The sequence below is a fragment of the Lissotriton helveticus genome, chromosome 8, assembly GCF_964261635.1.
Source record: "Lissotriton helveticus chromosome 8, aLisHel1.1, whole genome shotgun sequence".
In the NCBI taxonomy this organism is placed as follows: domain Eukaryota; kingdom Metazoa; phylum Chordata; class Amphibia; order Caudata; family Salamandridae; genus Lissotriton; species Lissotriton helveticus.
In genome coordinates, this window is record NC_136069.1 from 1,108,676,111 (window position 1) to 1,108,695,898 (window position 19,788).

General features: G+C 47.7%; 1 protein-coding gene and 1 pseudogene across 1 annotated transcript in view; one reads left to right on the plus strand and one right to left on the minus strand.

The window, feature by feature from the left end:
* The window catches only part of LOC144773129 (parapinopsin-like), a 1,885,416-nt gene that overhangs the window by 976,769 nt on the left and 888,859 nt on the right, over positions 1 to 19,788 (plus strand). The window lies entirely within an intron of this gene.
* Positions 15,408 to 16,005, minus strand: LOC144773209 (homeobox protein Hox-C12 pseudogene; annotated as a pseudogene).

The window sequence follows — 19,788 nt, forward strand, 5'->3', positions numbered from 1 at the left end:
AAATATTAACATCTTTTTGTTACATTTGTAATAAAGCTTGAAACATTGAGATAACATATTTGAACCAGTTGTTGTTGAATGGTTGCACAGATTGATGCTGTGGTGGAGCTCAGTGATGTTGTGGTGCCACTGAGTGATGCTGTGGTGGTGCTGAGTGATGCTGTATACTATGCTATGTTTTGTTTTGCTATCCTATGTTTTGTTTTGTTATGCTATGCTATACTGTTTTGTTATGCTATGCTATGTTATGTTATGCTATGCTATGTTTTGCTATGCTATGCTATGTTATGCTATGCTATGTTTTGTTATGCTATGCTATGCTTTGTTATGCTATGCTATATTTTGCTCTGCTATGCTTTGTTATGCCTTGCTATGTTTTGTTGTGTTTTATTATGCTATGCTTTGTTTTGCTATGCTATGTTTTGTTATGCTATGCTATGTTTTGTTGTGTTGGTATGCTATGCTGTGTTTTGCTATGCTATTATGTTTTGTTATGTTTTGTTCAGCCATGCTATGTTTTGTTTTGTTAAGCTATGCTGTTTTGTTGTGTTTTGTTATGCTATGTTTTGTTATGTTATGCTATGGTTTGTTATGCTATGCTATGTTTTGTTTTGCTATCCTATGCTTTGTTTTGTTATGCTATGCTATGTTTAGTTTTGCTATCCTATGCTTTGTTTTGTTATGCTATGCTATGTTGTGTTGTGTTTTGTTATGCTATGCTATGTTTTGTTGTGTTTTGCTAGGCTATGCTTTGTTATGCTATGCTATGTTTTGTTATGCTATGCTATGCTTTGCTCTGCTATGCTTTGTTATGCTATGTTTTGTTATGCTATGTTTTGTTATGCTATGCTATGCTTTGTTGTGTTTTATTATGCTATGCTTTGTTTTGCTATGCTGTTTTGTTATGCTATGCTATGTTTTGTTTTGCTATGCTTTGTTTTGATATGCTATCCTATGCTTTGTTTTGTTATGCTCTGCTATGCTTTGTTTTGTTATGCTATGCTATGCTATGCTTTGTTGTGTTTTGTTATGCTATGCTATGCTATGTTTTGTTGTGTTTTGCTATGTTTTGTTATGCTATGTGTTGTTGTGTTTTGTTATGCTATGTTTTGTTATGTTATGTTATGCTATGGTTTGTTTTGCTATCCTATGCTTTTTTTGTAATGCTATGCTATGTTTAGTTTTGCTATCCTATGATTTGTTTTGTTATGCTCTGCTATGCTTTGTTTTGTTATGCTATGCTATGTTTTGTTGTGTTTTGCTATGCTATGCTATGTTTTGTTGTGTTTTGCTATGTTTTGTTTTGTTGTGTTTTGCTATGTTTTGTTATGCTATGTGTTGCTGTATTTTGTTATGCTATGTTTTGTTATGTTATGTCATGTTATGTTATGCTATGGTTTGTTTTGCTATCCTATGCTTTTTTTGTAATGCTATGCTATGTTTAGTTTTGCTATCCTATGCTTTGTTTTTTTATGTTATGCTATGTTTTGTTATGCTATGTTTTGTTGTGGTTTGCTATGCTATGCTTTGCTATGCTATGCAATGTTTTGTTGTGTTTTATTATGCTATGCTTTGTTTTGCTATGCTATGCTATGTTTTGTTATGCTATGTTTTGTTATGCTATGCTATGCTATGTTTTGTTATGCTATGCTTTGTTATGTTATGCTATGCTATGTTGTGTTTTGTTATGCTATGTTATGTTGTGTTTTGTTATGCTATGTTTTGTTGTGTTTTGTTATGCTAAGTTATGTTATGTTTTGATATGCTTTGTTATGCTATGTTTTGTTATGTATGCTGTGTTTTGTTATACTATGCTTTGTGTTTTGCTATGTTTTGTTATGCAATGCTTTGTTTTGTTATGCTATGTTTTATCTTATGATATGTTTTGTTGTGTATTGTTATGCTATGTTTTGTTTTGCTATGCTTTGTTATGTTTTGTTATGCTATGTTTTGTTGTGTTTTGTTATGCTATGCTATGTTTTGTTATGCTATGCTATGTTTTGTTGTGTTTTGCTATGTTTTGTTATGCTATGTGTTGTTGTGTTTTGTTATGCTATGTTTTGTTATGTTATGTTATGTTATGGTTTGTTTTGCTATCCTATGCTTATTTTTGTAATGCTATTCTATGTTTAGTTTTGCTATCCTATGCTTTGTTTTTTATGCTATGCTATGTTTTGTTATGCTATGTTTTGTTGTGTTTTGCTATGCTATGCTTTGTTATGCTATGCTATGCTATGCTTTGTTACGCTATGCAATGTTTTGTTGTGTTTTATTATGCTATGCTTTGTTTTGCTATGCTATGTTTTGTTATGCTATGTTTTGTAATGCTATGCTATGCTATGTTTTGTTATGCTATGCTAAGCTTTGTTTTGTTATGCTATGCTGTGTTTTGTTATGCTATGTTTTGTTGTGTTTTGTTATGCTAAGTTATGTTATGTTTTGATATGCTTTGTTATGCTATGTTTTGTTATGTATGCTGTGTTTTGTTATTCTATGCTTTGTGTTTTGCTATGTTTTGTTATGCAATGCTTTGTTTTGTTATGTTATGTTTTATCTTATGATATGTTTTGTTGTGTGTTATGCTATGTTTTGTTTTGCTATGCTTTGTTATGTTTTGTTATGCTATGTTTTGTTGTGTTTTGTTATGCTATGCTATGCTTTGTTGTGTTTTGCTATGCTATTTCTTGTTTTGTTATGCTAGGTTTGGTTTTGATATCCTATGCTTTGTTTTGTTATGCTATGCTATGTTTTGCTATGCTATGCTAGGTTTTGTTATGCTATGCTGGTGAGGGTGTGTGAGGGTGAGTGAGGGTGTGTGAGGGTTAGGGGGTGTGAGGGTGAGGATGTGTGAAGGTGAGAGGGTCGTGAGGGTGGGTGAGGGTGTGAGGGTGAGGGTGTGAGGGTGAGGGTGTGTGAGGGTGAGTGAGGGTGTGTGAGGGTGAGGGGGTGAGGGTGAGGGGGGTGAGGGGCTGTGAGTGTGAGGGTGACTGAGGGTAAGGGTGTGAGGGTAAGGGTGTGTGAGGGTGAGGGGGGTGAGGGGGTGTGAGGGTGAGGGGGTATGAGGGTGTGAGGGTGAGGGGGTGTGAGGGTGAGAGGGTGTGAGGGTGGGTGAGGGGGTGAGGGTGTGTGGGTGCGTGAGGGTGAGAGGATGTGAGGGTATGTGATGGTGAGGAGGTGTGAGGGTGAGGGGGTGTAAGGGTGAGGGGTGTGAGGGGTGTGAGGGTGACGATGAGTGGGTGGGTGAGGGTGTGAGGGTGGGTGAGGGTGTGAGGGTGAGTGAATGTGAGGGTGTGTGATGGTGAGGAGGGGTGACCAGAGACAGACAGAGGCCACTGGAGACAGTCAGAGAGCAGCCTAGACAGGGGAGAGAGAGCGGAGAGAGGGAAGAGAGAGCGGAGAGTGAGAGGGAAGAGAGATTGGAGAGTGAGAGGGGAGAGAGAGTGGAGAGTGAGAGGGGAGAGAGAGCGGAGAGTGAGAGGGGAGAGAGAGTGGAGAGTGAGAGGGGAGAGAGAGCGGAGAGTGAGAGGGGAGAGAGAGGGGAGGAGAGAGTGGAGAGTGAGAGGGGAGCGAGAGTGGAGAGTGAGAGGGGAGAGAGAGTGGAGAGTGAGAGGGGAGAGAGAGCGGAGAGAGGGAAGAGAGAGTGGAGAGTGAGAGGGGAGACAGAGCGGAGAGTGAGAGGGAAGAGAGAGCAGAGAGTGAGAGGGGAAAGAGGTCTGACACTGAGATGAGAGCGGAGAGTAAGGGGGAGGTCTGACACACACTGAGACGAGAGTGAGAGAGGTCTGATACTGAGACGAGAGTGCAGGGACGGTGACAGCAGAGTGCGCTCTGACTCAGAGGTGACAGGCGGGTGAGTGCGCCGGCGGTCGAGTTTCCAGCGATGGTCGGGGTCCGAGATGAGACAGAGGCCGGGACTCAGCAGTGCTGCACTCTACCTGTTGCTCTACCTGTTGGTAAAAATCACATGGGTATTACCAGTAAAACCTACGTCACTAAGCAGGGGCAGAAGTGTCAAGTGTTCGAGGAGTTCGTGAGCCATACACTCTGGGGGGCATGCAGCCATGTGGGGCAAGCCGGAGCGGATCCCTTTGAAGCACGGCCTCGCGGCCGTGCTAGAAGTGTGTGTTAATTAGGGGGAGGAGAAGTGAGGCCAAGTGTGCTGGGGAATTCGTGAGCCATACACTCTGGGGGGCATGCAGCCATGTGGGGCAAGCCGGAGCGGATCCCTTTGAAGCACGGCCTCGCGGCCGTGCTAGAAGTGTGTGTTAATTAGGGGGAGGAGAAGTGAGGCTGAGTGCGCTGGGGAAGCAACAGATGGCTTTAATTTAAAGCTCTCAGAGGCAGGCGGCTCGGATAAAAGCGCGGTCACGGGAACTCATGCACTCGTCGAAATCCGCTTTAGTTAAAATTTTTGGTTACACCGTAATAGGTCTCTCTACGAGACCTAAAAACAGTGACAAAGTGTTGGAAAGTGGGTTATTGATAGTGGTAGATATGCGCCTACCAGTGGCAATAAGGCCACTAACATGGTCGAGGGCTCAGTATAGATCTCAATAAATTATTCACATGCTCAACCTTTGGTAGCTTGGCTGCAAGCAGGCAGGCTTAACTAGAAGACAGGTATGCAAAACATTTAAAAACACCAATTCAGTAAATAATTAAGATATAACACACAATAACAATCTCACATTAGTTTGCAAACATAGGACATATTTTAATCTTTAAAATGACACCAAAGTAACAAAAATACAATGGAAGGACCTGGAGATATGAAATAATAACCACTTTATAGTGCTCAAAAGCCTATAAAACCACTCTGGGACATCTGGTCGCACTTGACCAGGCCAAAGTCAAAGTTTGAGGCCAGACGCGATTGAACCATGCATGGCAACACCAAGTGAGAGGCCCCGGTCAAAATCTTACCTTCAGACTTACAAACATTTTTGTAACTTTTTCTTCCGAGGTTACTCAACGCTGTTCACCAATCCGGATACAGAGAGGGTTCGCTGGCTTGACTTTTAGAGAGCTCTCGTTCAAACTCTGGAAGTCGGACATCCTCTGCATCCTTGTGTTTGACCTTGATCAGAAAGCTCAGTGAGGCGCCTAGTTTAAGAGCAAATGCTGGTCTAAGACGCAAGCCTCAGATAAATTAAGATATTTTACCTATTTACTGATGAAACATTTTGTCTAAAGCATGAAACAACAGCTTGTTGCTTCTCTGACTGTTCGTATCTGGTTCTCATTAAAGGATTGACACAAATATTTTCTCCGCAAGTAGATTTGGGAAAATACATGGTACGTGTTCCAGGGCTTCTGATCTGTAGCTGCACAGTGTGCATCCAACGTGTGTGTGTGTGGGGGGGGCGCAGTTTTCCAGGAGCCCTCCAATTCGGCAATGGGGATGTATGAAAGATGAAACTGTAGTTATTTGGGTTTGTTTGGGCTGCCTCGGGGTCTTGTCTATTGATACATAGAAGGTGTCTAGAACTAAGTGGTTGTGCTTGGATTCAAAAATTGTCTTTAGGTTCTAATGACCAAGGTGAAGAAGAGAGTTTAGTACTAGGCATTTATGAGTGCCTTTTTGGAGGTTGGACAAGTCGCCCAGAGACGGCAAATCGAGCTCTTCCAAGAGTTTTTCAATAGGACAGAGATTGAAGGTGCCACATGTTGAATCGCTGCTGGCTAACTCTAGGAAGTTCCACTTTTTAGGTCTTGCCTGAGCCAGCGCATGCGTTGCCCCGGCGAGACTTTTAGTAAGTGGGCTTCAAAAAGCCGACCACAGCTTTTTATGTGGCCTATAGAGTACGGTTACACACGCAGTTGCCATCTGGTTTTCCTCTCTCTTCATGGCTCATTAAGTGCATTGCTCGCGGGCACCCTTACAGCCCGTGATTGCGATCATTTTAACTTTTACGGCCACGTGGCCAATGCTTGCAGGTGGTAACGAGTGGATGCGTGTGTGTGTGCGCGTGCGGCATACTGAAGCTGCAGGAGTGGACAGATGGAGGATTTCACCCTCGCCACAAGCTGCCCGTCACTTGTTTTCATTGCTTACACCACATTTTTAAACCGTACTTGATGTTCCAATGTTTATTCATTCATGTTGCTTGCAACGACATGTCCCTAATGCACATCAATTGATTGTTTTTCTTCTATATATTTCTTGGTATGTTTTAGTACATCTCCTATGTCAGACACTGTCTGGTAACAATTATGTACTTTGTCCACTGTCCGTGTTTGCATCCTGATATCACCAGCTTGCTGTTTATTTTTTTTATTATTAGTAGGGCTCTAGAGACAATAGTTGAACTTTTTTTCAACTTTACTGTTGGTATGTGACAATGATCATCTACGTTTTACCCTTTATTTTGCTTGCTCTCGTAAATCAAAAACTACCAGTCTGTTTTCTACCCTTATCACCGTGGAAATCTGGACACATTTAAACTTCCGGTCGCACATGGATTCAAACCACTAACGCTGAAATACCACTTCGTGTTTTTATCCCGCATCAATATTTGTACACGCTTGCACTCTACTAATACGGGTAAGCATATTTCCTCTCACCCACTTGATCTGTTTAGTTAAAATGGGGTTGTACCATTCTAGTCATCTCTCACGATGTTTGGTTCTGACAGTGCCGAACCAGATAACAGAGTATATAGGCGAGTCTTCTATGTAAGTCAGTTCGTACATATTTATTTTCAGTCTGCATGCTCACTGCCATTATGTTGTGTTGCACTTTTCTCTGGCTACAAAGTCTTCTTAACACATTATCAACTACAAAACACCCTGTTACCATTCTTAGTACGCTGAATCTTTCACAAAAAAAAATCCAGTCTGGCAAATGTTTTATTCTTTGCACTTGGCTACTTTTTTTAATGAATCACCCTGCGTTACATTTCTTCTACTGTATGAAGCGATGATCTAATAATTATGTTTCTAGTTCACAGGTTTCTGTTTCTACTAAACCACTGGCACGCTAATCTTGCAGACTCAGTGATACTGTAATCTTTGACCTTTGTTACACTGAGACAAGGTGCAAGTTTTGATACTTGATACACCCATCCTGCTTGTATCACTGTACACACATAAGCACCCCCATCCCACACTCCATTAACTTTTGATCCCGGCCTATCGGCTGTTCGTGTATTCAACCCAAGTTTCCTCTACATTACAGCTCAACAACCCCTGAAGAAGGGCACAGCCCGAAATGCATTGGGCATAAAAGAATGTTTATCACCACGGTTTTTGTACAACTATTATTATAAATTAATAATGACTTCTTCCAAGATACTCTGAATGAGAATATTGAAAAAATGTATAACAAACAAAAATTATTATAGCGTTTTTTTAAATATTCATTAACCGGGAAGTATAGGTTACACTTTTTGCACTGAGTACACTGGGGAGATGCCTGTCATCACATAAACCAGCCTTTTCTGATAGTCTTAAACTTGACCCCCCCGCCCCATCAAGGAAAAGTGTCCTTCTTGTAGGCAATTATTTTGTGTCAGGACTCCATTATTTTTGCATTGCCATTTTGTGTCAAACACCTCTACATGACCCTCCTGGTTGTTTCTGCTGATGTCTGATGAAATTCTAACTGTCACGATCACCCTGCCCTTCCTGCTCCTTGTGGTTAATCCAATTTCGAAAAGGGGAACAAAGATTTGGCCTCACCACCCTCGGACTGCACTACAGCACACATCCATCCTGTTTCGCAAGACTTGGTCACGCCACCGTCCCAGAACTTGTTTCTTTCACATATCCTGTTGTTCAAGATCTGTCTGTTCTCTCACGTACATATCCTGTTTTGCAAGACCTGTCCGTAATCTTTGTACCATCTGTTACAGCCCCGTCCTGCCTGAACAACGAATGGTGTAACTGCATTTTGACTCGGGCGCCAGGCCCCACCCAAACTGGTTTCTTAAGGTGGGAAATGTGTATATAAGACCTGTAAGCTGCGGAGTAAAGAAGCAGACTCCTCTGTCTTGTCTCCGACGAGCTTGGGACTCTGTTCCATAGCCCGGGGTATTTGAATAAAACTTGGTTCCTCCTGCAGACGAAGGCTCCTGTGTCTCCTTTTTCTATATAAGGAGGGTATGGAAGACTTGGGCGGTTCCCCCACCGCCGAGACCCAGTAAGTGAGTAAAAATGGTTCTTCACCATCCTCAAGAGTTGAGAATCAGTGCTACTACTTTTGGGCTCAACACACGGGAGAGAGAGTGAATTAGCTTGCAACACTGCATGCTGGTCTTGGCAAGGTGTACAGGCAACATGGACAGATTCAGCTTGGTAGGAGTGCACCATACCTGTTTGTTAAAAAGTGATTTTCTTTTAACACACATCAGGCCTAAGCAGTGGTTGTTTGTATAGGAGTCCGTAAAAACTGCTGACAGGCCTGGTGCTGCTAGACGCTCCTCATGCTCTGCCCTGCACCCTTCTACCCCTCCGCCTTGCACCCTTGTCCCCCTCCACCTTGTACCCTTCTCCCCTTCCACCTTGCACCCTTCTTTACCTTGCACCCTTCTCCCCCTCCGCCATGCACCCTTCTCCCCCTCCGCCTTGCACCCTTCTCCCCCTCCGCCTTGCACCCTTCTCCACATCTGCCTTGCACCCTTCTCCCCTTCTGCCTTGCACCCTTCTCCCCTTCTGCCTTGCACCCTTCTCCCCTCCGCCTTGCACCCTTCTCCCCCTCTGCCCTGCATCCCTCTCCACCTCCACCTTGCACCCTTCTCCCCCTCCTCCTTGCACCCTTTCCCCCCCTCCACCTTGCACCCTTCTCCCCCTCGGCCTTGCACCCTTCTCCCCTCCACCTTGCACCCTTCTCCCCCTTCACCTTTCACCCTTCTCCCCTCCGCCTTGCACCCTTCTCCGCCTCCACCCTGCACACGACTCAACCTTGCACCCTTCTCCTCTTCCGCCTTGTACCCTTCTCCCCTTCCGCCTTGAACCCTTCTCCCCTTCTGCCTTGCACCCTTCTCTTCCTTGCACCCTTCTACCCCTCTGCCTTGCACCCTTCTCCCCCTCCGACTTGCACACTTGTATACCTTGCACCCTTCTCCCCCTCCCCCTTTGCACCCTTCTCCCCCTCCACCTTGTACCCTTCTCCACCTCTGCATTGCAGCCTTCTCCCCCTCCGCCTTGTACCCTTCTCCACCTCTGCATTGCACCCTTCTCCCCCTCCCCCTTGCACCCTTCTCCCCCTCCGCCTTGTACCCTTCTCCACCTCTGCATTGCACTTTTCTCTACATTGCACCCTTCTCCCCTCTGCCTTGCACCCTTTTCCCCTCTGCCTTGCACCCTTCTCCCCTCCTCCTTGCACCCTTCTCCCCTCCGCCTTGCATCCAAGCATTGGCATAGGCAATAGGTCTCGCTTTTTGGGACCTTATCAGTATTTAGTTAAGCAGCACAATATCCTTGGTGCAAAAACACCAACTGTTGCATGGCTAAACACTTATAAAGTCCCAAAGGCGAGACCTATTGGCTATTCCAATGCTTGTTTTTGTATGGGCTCCTGTGCAGATCGGCATTTACATGTGTAGTTGAATAGAGAAGCCAGGTATAAGCTGCTTCCAAATTTTAGGTTCAGTTCCAGGAGAAGAATTGCTAGAGGAGTTGAGTAGGAGCCTGACGTTTGCTTGTAGATTTTGTTACAATTATTTTTTTATATCTTTATTTGGTTTTCATTCACAAGAAAATAATAAAACATCATAGAGCATCCAAAGCGTGGCTTCCAAAGGATACATATTTTAAAGTAGTGTGTGTGCAATGTGCATAACATCAGAAGCAATTAAACATCTTAAGGAGGGAGGAAATTCTCCCAAGACAGTCATCCAATCAGTGACCACAAAATAGATTGCCCAACAAGAAGGCTAATAAATCATCTTCGGGCACTCATCCCAAGGTGCATCTCTAACCAGACACCCCAGACACAGCATCCGGACTTCCCAGTTCCAAATCGCCACTTTCCTCTGCCTCAGGCCCCAAATCATAGTAGCATAGCCATACAATACAGTCCCCATACTTTGCTAAATTTGATGTGGCATTCCCTGCTCTCATATGTGACTCACTCAGCAGCCATGTACATATCCATACCCACCTTCCTATCACACAGCGTGGTAAGCTACTTTACACCCCAGTATTAAGCTTCATCTCTTATCACCACAATCAAACCAGGGGCGGCCGCTCCATTTGAGCGGAGGAGCGCCACCCCCCTGCCACCAGCAGAAAATAAAACAATAATAAAACGGGCTTTAAACCTGTTTTAGTATTGTTTTATTTGAATCCCCTGGACCCGCCCCCAGGTCTCTGACGAGTCTTGGGGGTGGGTCCAGGGGTTGACACTGCTGGTGGGGGAGTAGTAGTGCACTCCCTTCACAACTCATTAGGTGTTTGGCTGGCCGCCTCAGGCCAGAGAAACACCTCTTGGCTGTTGCAAAACAGGTCAACACCCTCCGCATACTCCGCAAGATCTACAGGTGGATCCCCACAGAAACAAGAACGGTCACCCAGGCCCTCGTCAGCATCAGGTTGGACTATGGAAACGCCCTCTACTCAGGAGCCTTGGCCAAACTCCTGAAACGACTCCAATGCATTAAAAACACCTCCGCACGCCTGATCCTCGACATCCCTCGCCGCAGCCACATCACACCCCACCTGAGAGAACTGCACTGGCTTCTGGTCGACAAGAGGATCACCTTCCAGCCTCCTCATCCACGCACACATGGTACTCCACAACACCCGACCAGCATACCTCAACAGACGACTCAGCTTCTACACCCCCAATCGCCAACTCCGCTCCACCGACCTCGCCCTCACCCTCGCCACACTCACCCGCATCCGAAGAGCCACCTCCGGCGGCAGATCATTCTCCCACCTCGCTGCCGAGACCTGGAAAACCCTCCCCATCCACCTACAGCAGACCCAGAACCTCCTAACCTTCAGAAGACTCCTCAAGACCTGGCTATTCGAGCAGTAGCAGCATACCCCCCACCCCCAGCGCCTTGAGACCCACACGGGTAATTAGTGCACTTTACAAATGTTCTGATTGATTGATTGATTGATTGATTGATTGATGAGGCTAGAGAAAGTAGGCACAGGCTTCCAGTCTGCCTGGGAGCGTAAGTTGCCGGTGCCTGGCCTATCCTAAAGCTGCTCTCATGTGGAAGCAGCTTCAGGATTGGCCCCATGGCAGGCTGGCAGCATGTGCCCAGGGCCAGAAAAAGGACAAGGTGATGCGTGGGAGACAGTGATAGCAGCGGCATGGTAAGTATTTTATTTTTTCATTTTGTTTCCCCCAAACTCTCCCCATCACCATCATCCGGGCCAGTCCCCCCCCCCCCCTCCCCACTTTGGCAGGGGACGGGAATCAAACCCAGATTACAAAAGAGGCGTTGAGTCCTTGGGACATCTATCTCTGTCGGTATTCCCAGACGGACATAATTCAGGTCAAGTGGGACATATACCTCTAAGTTAGCTGTGTTACAACTATTGATCAGTTTAGCTGGAAGTGCAACCCAGGTGTACAGAAGAAGTGGAACGCGTTTGACATTCAAGGCCAGAAAGGAATGCATGATTGCTCATCCACTATAGATGGTGGAGAAGCGGTTGACTCCCTTAGTGACGATAGAAACTTTGTTTTTTACTTTGTCAACATGAGCGGACGAGTTTTTCAGAAGCTAGCAGCCCAGTGGTACATCCTTTTCACCTGAGGACGCGTGCAATGAATTGCAGACTGGTTCAAGGCATTCTCAGCGAGCTTCTGAAGAAGAACCACTCGGCGTTGCAGTTGGCACTATATATCGACATATTAGTCCACATGAATCTTCTCCTATTTCCCCATCAGTTGGCAGAGGAATCTAGAGCAAAAGCATTTGAGAAAAAGTACCTTAACTTCAGATTTAAACATTTTCTTGGGGTACCAATGAACGTTTTTAAGGAGATGTAAATGTTGGGGTCAAAAAAGAATTGCCCATCTGTATCACTAGGTTTAACAAGCATTTACAATGCAATGGTCTCGTCTTTGTTAAAGTTAGAGCTATTGGCATTGCAAATGTCATTTTTTTCATTTATTGTTTTTTTTTTAAACCAATAAATATATGGTATTGTCATTTACAATGGCAATAGGTAAGCATTAGAGAGTAGTAGAGAGTAATAGCTTAATCTCTCGCAAATGCAAGACCTATTGCATTTGCACCCACATACACACACACAGCCCCACACACACACACACACACACAGAGAACCCCACACACAGAGCCACACACACACATAGCCAACACACACAGAGCCCCATACACACAGAGCCCCACACACACAGAGCCACACACACACACACAGAGCCCCCCCCACACACACATAGAGCCCCACACATACACACACACACATAGCCCCCCACACACACACAGAGCCCAACACACACACAGAGCCACACACAGAGCCACACACACACACACAGAGCCACACACACAGAGCCACACACTCACACAGCCACACACAGACAAAGCCACACACACACAGAGCCACACACACACAGAGCCACACACACAGAGCCCCACACACACACAGAGCCACACACACGCTAGCTCTAAAGTAATTGAAGTGAAGTGCTGATCTTCTATACCTAGTTTTGTTATTTGTTTTATATCTCGCATTGACGTACATGCACTTTGTATTGTCAGAACTGTCTCCAGCTAAGACCAGCCAACTGTTTTACATGATTATATTCTTTCACATGCGGAACTACTCGAATAGATTATACTACATATTTGTGATAGGCCATACCAGTGTATGTTTTACCCAACCATGTTTAATTTATGTATCCACCCTTGCTTCATTTTTTTGCAATCGATTTTAGAGCACAACCAGGGAACAGAGGCAAGAAAAACTAGCATAACCAGGGGGCAGAGGCAAGAAAACCGAGCACAACCAGGGAACAGAGGCAAGAAAAGCGAGCACAACCAGGGAACAGAGGCAAGAAAAGCGAGCACGACCAGGGAACAGAGGCAAGAAAAAGCGAGCACATCCAGGGGGCAGAAGCAAGAAAAGCGAGCACAACCAGGGAACAGAGGCAAGAAAAAGCGAGCACAATCAGGGAACAGTGGCAAGAAAAACGATCACAATCAAGGAACAGAGGCAAGAAAAACGAGCACAACCAGGGAACAGAGGCAAAAAAAATGAGCACAACCAGGGAACAGAGGCAAGAAAAAAGAGCACAACCAGGGGGCAGAGGCAAGAAAAGCGAGTACAACCAGGGAACAGAGGCGAGAAAAACTATCACAACCGGGGAACAGAGGCAAGAAAAGCGAGCACAACCAGGGAACAGAGGCAAGAAAAACTATCACAACCGGGGAACAGAGGCAAGAAAAACGAGCACAACCAGGGAACAGAGGCAAGAAAAACTAGCACAACCAGGGGGCAGAGGCAAGAAAAGCGAGAACAAACAGGGGGCAGAGGCAAGAAAAACAAGCACAACCTGGGAGCAGAGACAAGAAAAGCGAGCACAACCAGGGAACAGAGGCAGGAAAAAGGATCACAACCAGGGAACAGAGGCAAGAAAAACTAGCACAACCAGGGGGCAGAGGCAAGAAAAGCTAGCACAAACAGGGGGCAGAGGCAAGAAAAATTAGCCCAACCAGGGAACAGAGGCAAGAAAAACGATCACAACCAGGGTACAGAGGCAAGAAAACTATCACAATCAGGGAACAGAGGTAAGAAAAAAAACTAGCACAACAAGGGAACAGAGGCAAGAAAAACAAGCACAACCAGGCAACAGAGGCAAGAAAACGAGCACAACCAGGGAACAGAGGCAAGAAAAACGATCACAACCAGGGAACAGAGGCAAGAAAACTATCACAATCAGGGAACAGAGGCAGAAAAAAAACGAGCACAACCAGGGAACAGAGGCAAGAAAAGCGAGCACAACCAGGGAACAGAGGCAAGAAAAGCGAGCACAACCAGGGAACAGACACGGTGGCTATATTGGACGGATACACTTAAAACAGTACACCTATGTGAACTATGTGTGAAATGCCTTATAAGTGGATGCTTATTATGTGGGAAGCACCAGATGCGTGTGTTTGTAATATTAACATTGTCTGCTACAGTGAAAATGGCGTACCATTATTGTGTATGCGAGTGAGTGTGTATGTTGTTTGTGGTATGGGGCATATGGTAGACTGTCTGTGATGTGACGCTTCTGTGAAGACCTTAGGTGAGTTTTGTGTGGACAACCCCATGTACTTTAAATGTACATATCCGGTAATCTAAAAAGATCATAAGTGTGTGTCTATCCTATGTAAAACCCTCCACTTCTCTCCTCTGTTTGAAATATGTGTTGACACAGACGTGGCTTAAACCTAGAGAATCCTTGGCGGATTTATTTTGCCCTCTTATTATGATAGAATGGGGCATGTCATGTGGGAACCTCGTGTTCCTGCGTTATATGGAAAGTGTGGTAGAGGTGTTTCCCTGGTGTATGGAGAGTTGTGTGGTAAACATTGTAGCTGTGGACGTGGGTCACTCTCTGTGGAAACCCGAGGGTTCATATGTGTGGCACTACCAAGTTTCTCATTTTAAGACTTATGCGGCATAAGGCCTCTGCCATGGGTTGAGTGCAGGGACAGAGGGGGTGGCTCTGGGCAAACCAAGTGACCTGGCATGGGAGCCCTAACGTGGTTAATGTAATGGGAACTACGCTACCCGCCCCCTCTGGCGCATGCAGGCTCTCTGTCCCGTTTACTGGATATTTACATGTTTATTGCTTGCCTTCTCGCTCTCTCTCTTTTAAAAGGGACAGCACCTAGCACCGTGCTGAGGTTCTTTACTGCTACCCCTAGCGGTCTGGGACAAGCGTACAAGTGCTGCGCGTCGAAGAGCCCTGCTCCTGCCGGTGGCAACAACGGAGAGACTAACGGGAGAGGCAGGCACATAAACACCAGCCACATGCATTCAGGAGCACAACACATGCGAGCACACACACAGTTCCATAGTCACACACGCAAGAGGAACTTGTGAACACGTCAAGCAGGCAGGCTCGGACAGGCACATATTACAGGTGCAGACACAGGCACATGTTACAGGTGCAGACACATGCACGTATTCCAGGCACAGACTCAGGCGCAGAGAGACACAGGGACATATTACGGGTGCAGACAGACACAGGCACATGTTACAGGCGCACACAGACACGGGCACATGTTACAGGTGCAGACAGACACAGGCACATATTAGAGGCGCAGACACATGCAGGCTACAGGCACAGACAGACACAGGCACATATTCCAGGCGGAGACACAGGCACATATTCCAGGCACAGACACATGCACGTTACAGGTGCAGACACAAGCAGATATTCCAGGCGCAGACACATGCATGTTACAGGCGCAGACAGACACAGGCACATATTACAGGCGCAGACACATGCACATTACAGGCACAGACAGACACAGGCACATATAACAGGCGCAGGTACAGGCCCCCTCCCCACCGGCGAGGCTCCCGCCACCTGGGCCCACCGGAGACGTCAGGTGGGCTGGGCCCTTGGAGCCCCCGTTGAGCAGGGACGAGCTGGAGCCATACTCCAGGGATTGGCAGGAGGGCGGGTCGTGTGGCGGACCCTCAGCCGGCAGCGCGTATGGCTCGTACTTGCCGTAGCCGCCCAGCAGCCGACGGGCTCCAGGGGCAGGAGGCCACCGTCCCACCGCTTCAGGCCGGGGCTCTCGGGGCACGGCTCGCGGTAGAAGCACTTGCTCTCCTCCACCCATGCCAGCTCGCAGGCGCGGCCGAACGACGGGCCGAGGTAGAGCTGGGGGTATCCATTACAGGGCTCGGGCAGCGCCCAGGGCAGGGAGCAGACAATGTCCCTGCGGGGTAGGAGAGGAGTGGCAGGCTGGGCAGCTGCCCCCCCGAGGTGCAGAAGTTGGGGAAGTAGAAGGTTTCGCCAGTGTGGATGTTCACCAGAGGTCCCACAAAGCCCGGGTTCAGCAGATTGTGCTCGCCCATTTCCGCGGGCCTGCCCGAGCCTTCTACTTTATTGCCATCTGACGTTACACATAGTTAAACCTGGGGTGCCCCCGATTGGCTCCCGGGCTTCACGTGGGCCCGGGCCTCAGGCTGCCTCCCCCTGCTCAGCTCAACGGCCTCCCCAACACTTCACTGACCCCCCGGAAAGGCATCCTTCCTGCTAAAGCCTATTTCACCAAGGGCGTAAAGCTAGTGGAAAAGGGCACAGGGCAGCAAGAAAAACCGCGGCGAGGACCCAGGGACCAGGAGGATTCGAGGACACCACCCACTCTGGGGCACCGAGGACGCACCTTGGAGATCTGCTCCAGGGCGAACGCCGCATCGCAGTAGCTCGGCCGCTGCAGGTACTTCGGATCCAAGGGCGGCTGGTCCTTCTCTGTCTCGGTCGAGGGAAGGGGGGAGGAGGAGCCGGCGGAAGGCGGGCACACACAGAGCCCAGCAGCAGCCTTCCGCCGCATCAAACGAGCACAACAAGAAAAAAAACTCTCTGGGGCAGGCGTAGGGCTTGTGAGCAGGCCGACGCCCCTCCCTGCGGCAGCCTTGCAGACTCGACCTGCTTGCACCGCATCTCCGCTCTGAGGTCCACTCTGAGAAACCATAAAGAGCTCGGACGACAAAAATAAAACAACCGCTCCACGCGCTCGCCATTTCTCATTAAGCCCCGTCCTTTGCAGACTGGGGGGGCGTGTTTTTCTTTCTCCCCTCTTCCCATTGGCTAGAATGTAAACAACAGGCTTGTTTTGACTTGTTGTTGTTTACATTCCAGCCAATGGGAAGAGGAGAGAAAGAAGCGAAAAAACACGCCCCTCAATCCGAAAATGACAGGGCTTAAATTGACAAACAAATCTCTTCTCCAATGGCTGGCCGTCGTTTAGGAAGCCAGCCAATGGAGAAGAGGGGCGAGTTTAAGCTCCATGCTAAGAAACATAAAATCTCGCCAGCGAGACTGCGCAAGCACAGACTACGCTAGCCGAGGCCTGAAAAGGAACAAAGCCTAGAATTCGAAAATGAAATGCCCATCTGTATTATGCTTGTCTTACTCTGTATAAGCACAAGCACAGTTAAAATACAAGCACATACTTGTATATGCACAAATTACAGAGAAGCACAAAAGCCCTGCAGGGGATTTTTAACATCCGTGCCCTTTCTCTATAGTGTACACTCAATGCTCCTGCAGTTCGATTCAGCACTAGGCCAGAGTCTCTGAAGTTGGGCAAGGATGTGCTTTGGGCATGGGAATGTTAAGAGCCACAGTTAATCTGTCTTCTGAGTTTTACAGCCCGGAGACTGTGTATGTCCAAATACACCCACACATTGCGGCAGCCATTTGGGCACAGGCACCACCCTCCTAGTTGTTGGACTCAGGTAAGGAGTCCTTCCTCTTGGCACGCCAGGTGCTCACTTCGGGAGTGCCGTGGATGGGAGGGTATATATACCCCCCTCCACACACCACCACCACCTTCCTGGCATCTTCTGCTGCACCAGCCACAACAAAAGTTGTCTTGTGTATTTATTTATTCATCATGCTCAGACGGTGGGTGGGGATGTTGCCAATAATGGCACCAACCCACATTCACAAGTACACATAGGTATACAGCAGTATAAACATGCAAACATACACATTTTACCACACACATTCATCCCTGCGCATACCACCTTCTTGGCTAGTATCACGGACACTCTTTAACCTCCAGGGCCTTGTCATGACCCTGCTGTTTGCCCATTTTCAACTAAGCTGTGATTCACGTGCACCTAAAGTCCACTCGGATTGTCTTGTCTGACTCAACTTTTGTTTGGATGAAACGACGAGATGGCCCTGTCAGACGTGGAACATGTGATCTGCAAATTACACACAGTTCTTTGCCACGCCACCAGCTGAGCTACCTGACTTGGATTCGCCACTGTGACCTACAAGTTACAAAACTGATCCGTGCAACAGGCACATTAACCTGCTGTGCTGTTTCTTTCCTTGACAGGCCCTGGAGGAGGAGTATAAAGATTACCGCAGCTTTGTAGTTGCATCACAGCTAGTAGAGGGTGGAGATAAAGATGAGCACCAGCTGGGCTGACATTTCCAGATCAAAGTCGATTTAGTTGTGATGGGGACAAGGAGCCTTCAGGGGACAGAAGCACAGCAGGTGGCTTAGAGCCACAGCACAGAAGTCCAGGGTGTGTTGACAGGGATTTGACGGGGTGTTGGAGGGGGGAGGAGTACTGTTTCCTTGATGAAAAGCAGCCCTAGTCTTTTAAGAGACAGGGCGGTTCGAGGTTTGATCTACAGAAGGGGACAACCGGAAGAGACCTATTGGAGGGTAAATGGCAATCGAGCTAAAACTCTTCAACTATCCTATCTGCAGGCGAACAGCTGCATCCTAGAGAGGCCTGGATGCGGGGGGGCCGCACTGCTAGTGATAACAGATTTTTACCCCTTTTCTTACTACGTCAGCGTTCCCTTGCTCTGTTGGTGCATGCATTTCTTTTTTGCCTCCAATTCTTGCCTTTCATACCACTTTCCAGGCCCCACAGCAGCTCTTTAAATTTACCTTCTGGGACTGGTACCTTTGCGACATGCCTAGCTAAAATTGGACGTAGGATACAGAGTGTCTCAAGGGCGTAGCTTGCGTTGGTGCAGCAGGTGCAGTGGCACCGGGGCCCACAGCGCTTTTGCAGTTATATACACCGGTGTAACGAAAATTGAGGGGGCTTCCCTGCACGGTACGAAGAGTGTCCCCCTCCAAGCTCAATCAGGAGCTCTCTGGCCAGAGTGCAGTGCCGAGGGGGCCCCCTGAAGCTTGGGCAGGGCCGGACTGGGAACCAAAACCAGCCCTGGCCCCCCCCCCCCATCCCCACTCTGGGGGGTTGGAGGTGCCGCCGAGCTCTTTGCCGGGGCCGGTTTTCAGCCCACTTTGGTACAGGGCCGAAACGGCCCTGTAACAAAAACGGCCCCCAGGGGCTCAAAACCGGCCCCACCCATGCCGTGCACCGGGGGATTGCCCGGTGCGCGCTATGGCCAGTCCGGCCCTGAGCTTGGGGCCCCCCGCACCGCGGGGGCTGTGGGGGCCTGTGTTACGCCCCTGGTTATATATAGCGCAAACGTGACCCGAAGGTATTCGAGCACTTTCATGAGCACCAGAATGGCAGGATGTTGAGCTGATTTTGAGGGCCCTGGGCAAGACACTTAACAGGGCCCTAGTGCGCAACAAATTTGAGTTTTATTACCCATTGGCTGCTAATTCGAATCTGCATGATGGCAAACAATACTAAATTATATGTTAAACTTTAACAGGGTCACACAAGAATTGTTGATATAGGTCTTGCCTGAGACCCCAAAAAATATTAAAATGACACAGTGTACTGAGACAGTCAATTGCAGCACTAGGAAAGAGACAGTGGTTTAGGGAACACATAGAAAGTTCCTTTACCAGGGAAAGTGTGGGGCAATTGCCCACTTTGCCAAGCCTTAAGACATCTCTGGCCCCAGTTCCCTTAAGTCGGCAGCTATGGGTGAGAAGTGTGGCTCACTGGTTAGAGGCGGTAGACCCGTAAGCAGAGGACGGCCCGGGACCAGGGTTCGATTCCCGACGCGGCAGGGTCGTGGACCAGGGTCAGCGGACTCGATAATTCTCGCCTCGGTGCCTACTCTAGTCAGAAACCACACTCGGCAACTCTGGGCATCAGCTTGCCTCATCTTCACAACGGCCCCCCCAGACCGCCGGGGATGCTTGGTCGCACCTTAGAGATACCCATCAGGGACCATCTCTC